Genomic DNA, 8,901 nt, shown 5'->3' with positions numbered 1-8,901 from the left:
CAGAGGTTTAAATAAAACATGAATAAAACTAAATACTGAAAACAGATCCACATCATGATGTCATGTGTACTCGAAAAAAGCCAGGCCTATAGCAGTGTCGTTACTGTATCCTCTCTTAATTCTCATTCAAATTTCATGAATAGTGGTTATTTTTTATTTAAATTGGCTTTCCTGTGGTGGGTACACACCAGTAGCCCTTTTGGCTGCAGCGGAAAAAAAAGTGTGCGTGAGTGCGTGTGTCCCTTTAAAACAGCCAGAAGGTGAGTGTGTGCCTTACAGTAAATCAGTTAAACGAAGGTTAACACGTGTTGAGGCAGATTACAACCAGAATGAGGTCGCATAAAGTTCATGACTGAGTAAATATATTTCCTGAATGTGTGTTTTGCCCTTCTATTTATATGTCTGAGATGTCATTTGGTGTGCAAGGTTTGACTCGAGGCCAAGGTTGTTGCATAAAAAAACCCTTTGAAGTTACATTTAAAATTGATGTAACAACTACACCTACTACGTCATGCTAAAGGCCCACTAGTTTACTACCTTTTCCTCATGCATTCACAGATGAGCTACACACTTGCATCATGAATGTCTTATGTTACAGATATGCTGTGATATATGTGTATATGATGTTTATTTTTCATTAATGATGCCTCTATTTTTTTTTTTTTTTATAATAAATAAATAAATGGTCCTGTACTGCATCATCTAAACACACATTTAGAAGTTACTAGATGTCAAACAGACCTCAAAACTCATCTATTGGAAAATGATGAGAATGATAGAACATGTGACAGTCTATGTGACAAATTAATGTAAACTCAAAGGTAGGGCTGCATAATTATGGCCAAAATGAAAATCACGATAAGTTTGATTTATTTATGCGTGTGTGTTTATTTATACATATTTATGTATGTATTTTTTCTTTAGCTTTGAACTATAGAAAATTATGGAATTAAAATTAATTTAATATATTACTCGAGCTTTGATATACGCGACTAATTTACATTGCTGTGGTTCCTTTATGCACAGTGCTGCACAGAGATGAAAGCCTAAAGCTTCACAGAGCCCACCTCTGGCTCAGTTCCTCAGGTACAGGTGAATAAGATGTGTTCCGATGTGTTGGAAAAACACTTGTAATAGTCCAGGTGTGTGAGAGGATTGAGGACCGAGACCTGCAGGGCTCCTGAAAAAGCGGGCGTCACTGCTCTTCAGTTTGCGTCAAAACGCATTAAAGAGCACCCGCAGCAATGAAAAAAAAAAAATATATATATCTATCTCTTTTTTCCTTCTCTCTTTATCTGTAGCCATGTTTCCATCAACGTATCTTTATGCAGATTTGGAAGTATTGTATTAGAATATTTTGAGGTGTTTTTGGCCTTTTTCAAAAAAGAGTTAATGCGCAAAATTGGAGATGGAAACAGCTTTGCCAAAAAAAGTTGAGAGTTAGCAAACATCTAACTAACACGACTATTGTCCCGGTATCCATCGTATGGGGGAAGGATCGGATATGGGTCCCATCCAGTGCGCCGTACACTTGTGGCATAAGGTGCGTAGTGGAGTTGCGGTGCGCTATTGCCTCAGCCACGTCCGGTAAATTGACGAATTGGTTCAACAGCTTGAATCGTATGGCCCTGCACACCGCGTATACACAGCGACAAACGTTGTCTTGCTGACACCAAAAGTCTCTGTCACAATCCTGTATTCGGAACAGGTAGACAACTTGTGCAATGCTACCTCTCTCCGTTTCGCCAAACAACTTCGCTTCAAAGCTCTTTGATTTAGCAAGCCAATATGCAATCTACAACCACATGTAACGTCAACTTACGCTTTACGTAGTTTCGTTTATTCGCTCTAAACCATTTCCTTTTTTTAAAAGGTCGCTTAAAATTCACATGACAATTAGATGGAAACATGGCTTGTGAAGCAAGAGTGGCAGCCGCAGCCAGTTGCCATGGCAACAGAAGCAGATGTTGCCATGGTAAGGGGGTTTCTTCTCTCTGATCAGGATGTGAACTATTGACCTCGGTCTTTAAAAAAAACTAGAAATGGCAGTAATGGATATGGATTTATGGGTGTATAAGCTGCAGCTACATTGCGTTTAACGCAGCCTGGCACACCATATGCCACTGTCTGAATCTTTTATGATGTGGGCCTACTTACTTGCAGAGTCTGAGCGATTTGCTTTGCTCACAGGCTCTAGGGGCCTTGCAGCAGTACACACACACACACACACATTGTATGTTGGATCTACACAATATAAACTGCATCTTTACCTCCTCTGTATATACATGGGATGACAAAGGTAGTTGTGCATCTTTTATAAGCAACAGGTTCTACAACCAAGACAAATCTCACTCCAGACTGGGATTGATAGAAGAAATGTAAGTTTATTTGAAAAGAATAAACTGCAGGCCAGGCTTACGGTGAATAAAATAACCTAATCTGCTACATGTGACTCACACACTGCCGAACCAACTGTAGACCTAATTTGACAGACTAGGATACACACACAGTATGCATTAATGGCTCCGGGCACAATTTGAGTCACCGCAATGTAACCACAAGGACCCGCTTCTGCATGCTTTCCACAGGCTACCACATGCAGGCTTTAAAGGTGAACTATTATGCTTTTCCGTATAGCTATAATGTTATAATGTCAGATTTTCATATTAAACATGTCAAGAGCTTTAAATAACAATTAAACGTATTTCAGAGAAATCCTTGTGAGCTACTTTCCGATTTTTAACTGTTCTGAACGCTCCAGTTTCAACAGTTGTTTCTATGCGGTGTTCACATGTAGTTGAAACATGCGCGGTTATGTAGTATTTGGTTCACAAGCCTTTGTTGGTGTTTTTCACGGTACAAAGTCCTGCTGTAAACTCTGTTGATGCAACAGCAACAGAAGCGAGATGTTGACTGCTGACCAATCAGAGCAGACTGGGCTTTTTCAGGAGGGGGGCTTAAAGAGACAGGCCTTCCTACAGAGCATCTCAGACAGAGGGTGAGTACAGGTGCAGCAGCCAGGGGCAATGTGAGAAAGAGTGTGTTTTTTTGTTTGTTTTTTTTTACATTAAAGCATGTAGTAAGTATGAAACTAAAAATGCTATGTAATAGATCACCTTTAAAGCTTTACAACATAAAGACCTACTTGACCAGCCGTTCTTGCACCACTGTCTAGTTTACTGTATTTTTTTGCAGAATGTCAACGTTGTATTCTGTCATGTAGCTCTCGGGACCTAGCTTTTTTTTTTTTTTTTTTAAAGTATATATATTTTATTTACTAAAAGTAGGATGGTCTATTGTTGTTCAAATCTCTTCTTTGAGAGATGCATGGTCGAATTTGCAGCATAATTTTCAATAATGAATCATCCACAGAGGGGTAATTAACAAACGGTGGAGTATTGACAGCTACAATAGTCCTTCCTAGGTTGACTTTCTTATACTCACGTAATTAAACTTTAATCTGCTCCTGACCTCCATCCAAGGCTGTGACTCCTGCTCTTATGGCCTATTAATTTTCATAAGTGTAATCGAGATAAACCCAAAATGGCATAAACATTCCTTCCATATAGTCCTAGAGGAAAGGTAAAAGAAAATTGGCTTTGGAGAGAGAGGGAGAGACAGACAGCCAGCCAGAGACATTGCCCAAGGGTGTGAGTTCATGCATGTATCTGTACAGTGTTTACATCAGCATGCGTTAAATAATAAGCAAAACACAGCATAGAGTACATAGGCCTACTGTACCAATGGGACACTGTGTAGAGAGCGCTCATCTTCTGTGAGCTATAACCCCTGCTGCTGGGCATTCAGACAATTGCACATCTGTTATAATCTGATCTTGCTTTGATTAAATAGGCAAATATGATGGTACGCACTGACTCTATGACTGTCCAAATAAGGACTGAGCCAACGCCAGACAATTACATGGGCAAAGCAAACGGAAAGCGTGAAGTGATTGAAATTGACAGTCTATGAAAGCGAGGAGAAAGAGTGAGATGGTAATGTGGGAGGAGAAGGAAGAGAGGAGCTGACAGGAGTGGTCATAGATGTGAGTGTGTTCTGCTCGATGCAATTCGACACTCAGGCATGTTGCTCTTAAAGTGTGGATTAAAATACACAGCCGCTTTCTGTCTCTCACAGCTGACCCGAGGTCGGTAAATCTATCCTGCAGTCTGCAGTGTCAATCTTTACGTTAATTAACACTTTTTACAATGGATGGATTATTTAAAGAGACGCAGAACAACTAGGTCTCTTTCCATCTGGGAGTTTTCACTCTGGGTGTCTTGCGTCTATATAAAAGGGGTGGCCACATTCCAAAGTCACATCTTCGATTTTCCTCCTGGTTGTAGCCATTCCCTCCTCATCCTCCTGCTGCTCTCTTTTTTTTTTCATTTTTCACCCTTCAGGCATCTGCCACCATGAGCTAATCATTGGATGCTTACTTATAACCAGAAATGTTCATTATCTTCTCCTCTTGCGTCCTGACCTTTAGCTGAACTCGCCTCACAGCTCCAAGCGAAATGTCAAAGGTGGGGTGAAAAGGCGGCACGTCCAACTTGTTCACATCCTTTGCTGGACGGTAGTACTTTAACTTGTCTTGAACTTCTCTTGCACCTCTTGTTGGCAAAAATAATTTCCCTTTTATCGTTACATGTTTAACATTGGTCAGTGCTCATAAAGATGTTTCACTAAATGTCCAAATTGTGTTTATCGCAGTCAAAAGTGCAACAAAAAATATTTGTAAGACATTACAGATGAGAGGTTCTGCCTTTTGCTCTGGGTAAAAAATACTATATTTTATTCATGCTGCAAGATACATGACATGTCACTTTCATTGCCCCTCAGGTATCTCACTGAATAACTAAAATCTATATGTATTTATTTCTTTCTTACAGCGAGTGGAAATAAGCCATCCTATCTGGAGGATCTCTTGGTGTGTTTCAGTTCAATTGAACCTTGAAAACAGAATAAATTACAGCCCTGAAAAAGATTGACTGTGAAGGCATCGTAACTCATTCAGCTATAAAACGGAAGCTTAACATACATAAAAAATCAAATACAGTAAAACTGCTTTAGATAGAGTTAAATGAGTAAAAATGTGGCCACTGAAAAGTCTTCTTTTAAAACAGCACTTGGAAATAAGCCACATTCTCAGAAATATAATTATGTAATCTGCGCATGATCACATCTCAATATGTGGTAAAGAGATTAAAGTAAACATTCTTTATAATAAACCTGTGATTTAAAAAAAATTGTTAGTTTGAGTATTCATTTCACTCGGCTCATTTAGCTTATTTACTGTGTGCCATACTACATAGAAACACTGAGTTTTGAAACGGGCTCTGAAAGCTGCTTGCACAGGACTCTATCAGCCAATCATTTTGGCCGCCGCCAGCTACTCAGCCAATAGGAGGACACAGGGCCCTCAGGGGGTGTGTCTCATTAGCTAGATTCCAGGACCTGGCTCTGGCCCACTGGACGCACTCAGCCAAAAGGAATGCAATCCAGAGGGGGATTCATCATCTGCAGCATCGTCTCCTCTTCCTCGCTCTGTCTCCCCTCCCTCCTCGGGAAAGGGGCGGGCAGGGAGAGGTGAGACAGTAATACACACAGAAGAGGACAAAAATGCCAGAATCTAGTATTTCTTTTCCTAGTTTTTGTTGAAAATCTTAAACACTAACTTATATAAAAACTATGATTTCTTTTTATTTTACACATCAACAGTTGATGCTACTTTCAAGATCAGCTGAACTTTTAGCTTCTGTTCTCGCACACCTGGCCACCTTTTTACCCCAGTAGGAAGATTTTGTGCTTTTGTGGCCCTCGCTTGCGCTTCAGCTATTTTGGGTACAGATTCCAGAGGGTCTGTGTGAGACCATGGCTGGTTGACTATCTAATTCTGAAAGGCTAACGTTATCTAAATGTACCCGCCGGGAAATGGCCGAGATGGGGCAGATCTGGAACTCCTCATGGTCCATCAAGTTGAATATAAATCTTCACCCGCCAGGGACCTGCATTGACCTTTACAGCCACGATCATGCACATACCTATCTGTCCACTACACCAGAAGCCGTTTTGGCCTTTGCCTACTATTTCCTGAGCTGAGGGATCCATTAGCAACTTATTAAAGGTGCAGTAGGTAAGCCTTATAAAACTAACTTTCTGTCATATTTGCCGAAACTGAACATAGGATCAAGCAGGTAATTTAAAAAAAAAAATCCAGCTCCTCTGGCACCACCTACGCCTGCAGTGCAATTTGCAAAAATCCACAGCTCCCTGTTCAGATGCACCAATCAGGGTCATGGCATGGGGTGTGTCTAACTGCCTGTCAATCACTGCTCATGCACACGCATTCTCCCTTGTGGGGGGAGGGGCTTAGAGACCATTTTGGGCTTCAGCGGAAAGGGGGATGGAACAAGGAAGTTGTCGATGTTCAAACTTTTTGGCTAAGTCCTGGATCTTCCAAATCCTACCTACAGCACCTTTTAATATTAACATATAAAGTTGTCAAATTAGTCTATTTTAGGGGACTTACTGAGTTAAAGAGATTGCTAAAAAGACAAAATAAGTGTCCCTTTGCACTGATCTATAAAGCGTCAGTAAATGACTCATTAATCATTATTAATACAATATTTACAACCTATAAAACCCCTTATAATTTGTGCTGTTTTAGAAATTAGTAACAACAAAGGGATTTACATAGTTAAAGGCAAAAAGTGACAGTGTTTTTTTTGTCATAACCATAAAAGAAGAAAACAAATGTCAAATTAAACAGTTTCATCCAAAGTGAGATACACTTCATAATTGAAACATAGTAAAAATGACAACTCACATGCAAGAAAATCCCATTTTGTGCTACAATGATCCTAAAATGAACAAAATTATGTATTTGATGACAAAATAATTTTTTGGTTTTCATAATTCTGACATCTAGCTATTCTTTTCTCCCACTAGCTATGTATTTTTCGTAATGAGAGCCATAGTCTATTTCAGTGACAAGCAAACACACGATCAGAACATGATTTATTATAAACTAGCAACAGACTGGCATGCTAATTACGGTGAGTCAGAAATAAACCTGGAGTATTAAAGCCACTTGAATATTAATGGAGGTGTTAAAGCGAAATCCCATTTATTTCCCTCCTGGGTCAAGTACTGGAAAAAAATATATTGTTGGAAGCACCATTATTCAAATGAGAGTGCACAGACTTTAATAGAAATCAGTCTAACCATTAACTTCTGTTTTAACACAGCCCAGTAATTCGGTTTCCAACATTTGTAGACATGATTGACTGTGCCGTTTCCATCTATTGTTGAGCATGTAAATGTGGCCCCATCCATATATCCCAAAAAGCCTCATTCAGAACCTTAAAAGGCTCCAAATAAAGATAAATCAGGGTTACCATGTTGCCTTAATCTGAACTAATGCCAGCTAAAACCGAAATGAGTGCCCAAGAGTGGTTTTATCAGTCACTGTCTGTGGATATGGAGCAAGGATTCACCATTGAACTTGCAAATATAGTGGCGAATTTTGTTTCCTGAATGGCCTTGAATGGAAAGAAGAAAGAACATGATGGGTGTTGAGATCAAAGTTAATTAAAAAAAACACATTTTACATGCTAGTGCTTGTTGAATCGTCATGCCTAAAATGATCTAACCTTTGTGTTAATACACTTTTAGATCATTAGTTCATTCAGCTAAGGTTAAGGAATTTTTAGAAAGGAAACATGGCAATGCTGTTTTGTATTGATAAGATCTCTTAAAAAACAACTACATATCCAATGACTTCTTGCTCCACCAAACACAACATCAAACAACAACCAAAATATTCAAATATTAGAATAACATGTATTTTTAGGCCATATACATGAATCAAAAGATATTACATCCTGAATGACTAATGCATCATTTTAAAACAATAATTAGACATTTTGGGCAATACGCTTATTCATTGTCTTGCAGAGTGGTTGGGCGAGAACATTATTACCGCTTCATTGCCTCAGAGTTGTTGGTAGGTGTATTTTGTTGTTTAGCCCAAGTCTAACTATATATTTTTACCTATCTACGTTAGGCTAAGCTAACTGACTGCATGGCTTCATATTTAGCTAATGCATAACCATGAGGTTGTTATTGAGCTTCTCATCGAACTCTCAGCTAATACTAATACTTAAAATAAGAATGATTTTCTTAAGTTCCTGAAGATGTTTGATACCACTCTCATGTATGTGCATTAGCTAAAGACGAATCTACTGCCAGGAGCCAGTTAGCTTAGCTCAGCAGAAACAAGGGGAAACCGTTAGACTTTCTCCGTCCAAAGGTAACAAAATCTGCCTTCCAGCACCTCTACAGCTCACTAATTAATATTTAGCTATATCTTGGTCATTTCATCTGATATCTTGGTTGTCTAGTCTGGACAACAAGCATGGGGAAAGAGCAACAATTTGGGGTTGTACGTGGGGTTATTTACCAAAGTCACTGCTAAGCTATGTTAACCTGCTGCTGGCTGTAGCTTCATAGATTAGGGTGACCAGACGTCCCCGGTTTCCGGGGACAGTCCCCGATTTTGGCGACCTGTCCCCGGCTGGATCTGTCCCTGGAAATGTCCCCGGTTTTCACTGTGACTGACAGACCCGAAATTGGAATGAAAGAAAGAAAAAACTGACAAAACGCAGCCGATAATCGCACACCCAACACACGCAGGCTCCAGGCAGCCAGAGCCCGCGGTGCTCAGAGAGGTTTTAGAAGCCGTGTGTTACGATGCTAAAATCACTGATTATTTACATGGAGTCTGGTGCGTTTAGCAAACGGAATTTCGCGGACTTTTATGTTTTAAAAAGGATCTTAATAGAAAGGTCGACCTCCTTAAAAATCCTTTCCATAATGTTGTCAGACACTTAGAATATT

This window comes from Etheostoma spectabile, chromosome 19, assembly GCF_008692095.1.
Source record: "Etheostoma spectabile isolate EspeVRDwgs_2016 chromosome 19, UIUC_Espe_1.0, whole genome shotgun sequence".
NCBI lineage: Eukaryota > Metazoa > Chordata > Actinopteri > Perciformes > Percidae > Etheostoma > Etheostoma spectabile.
Note: the sequence above shows the minus strand (reverse complement) of the source record.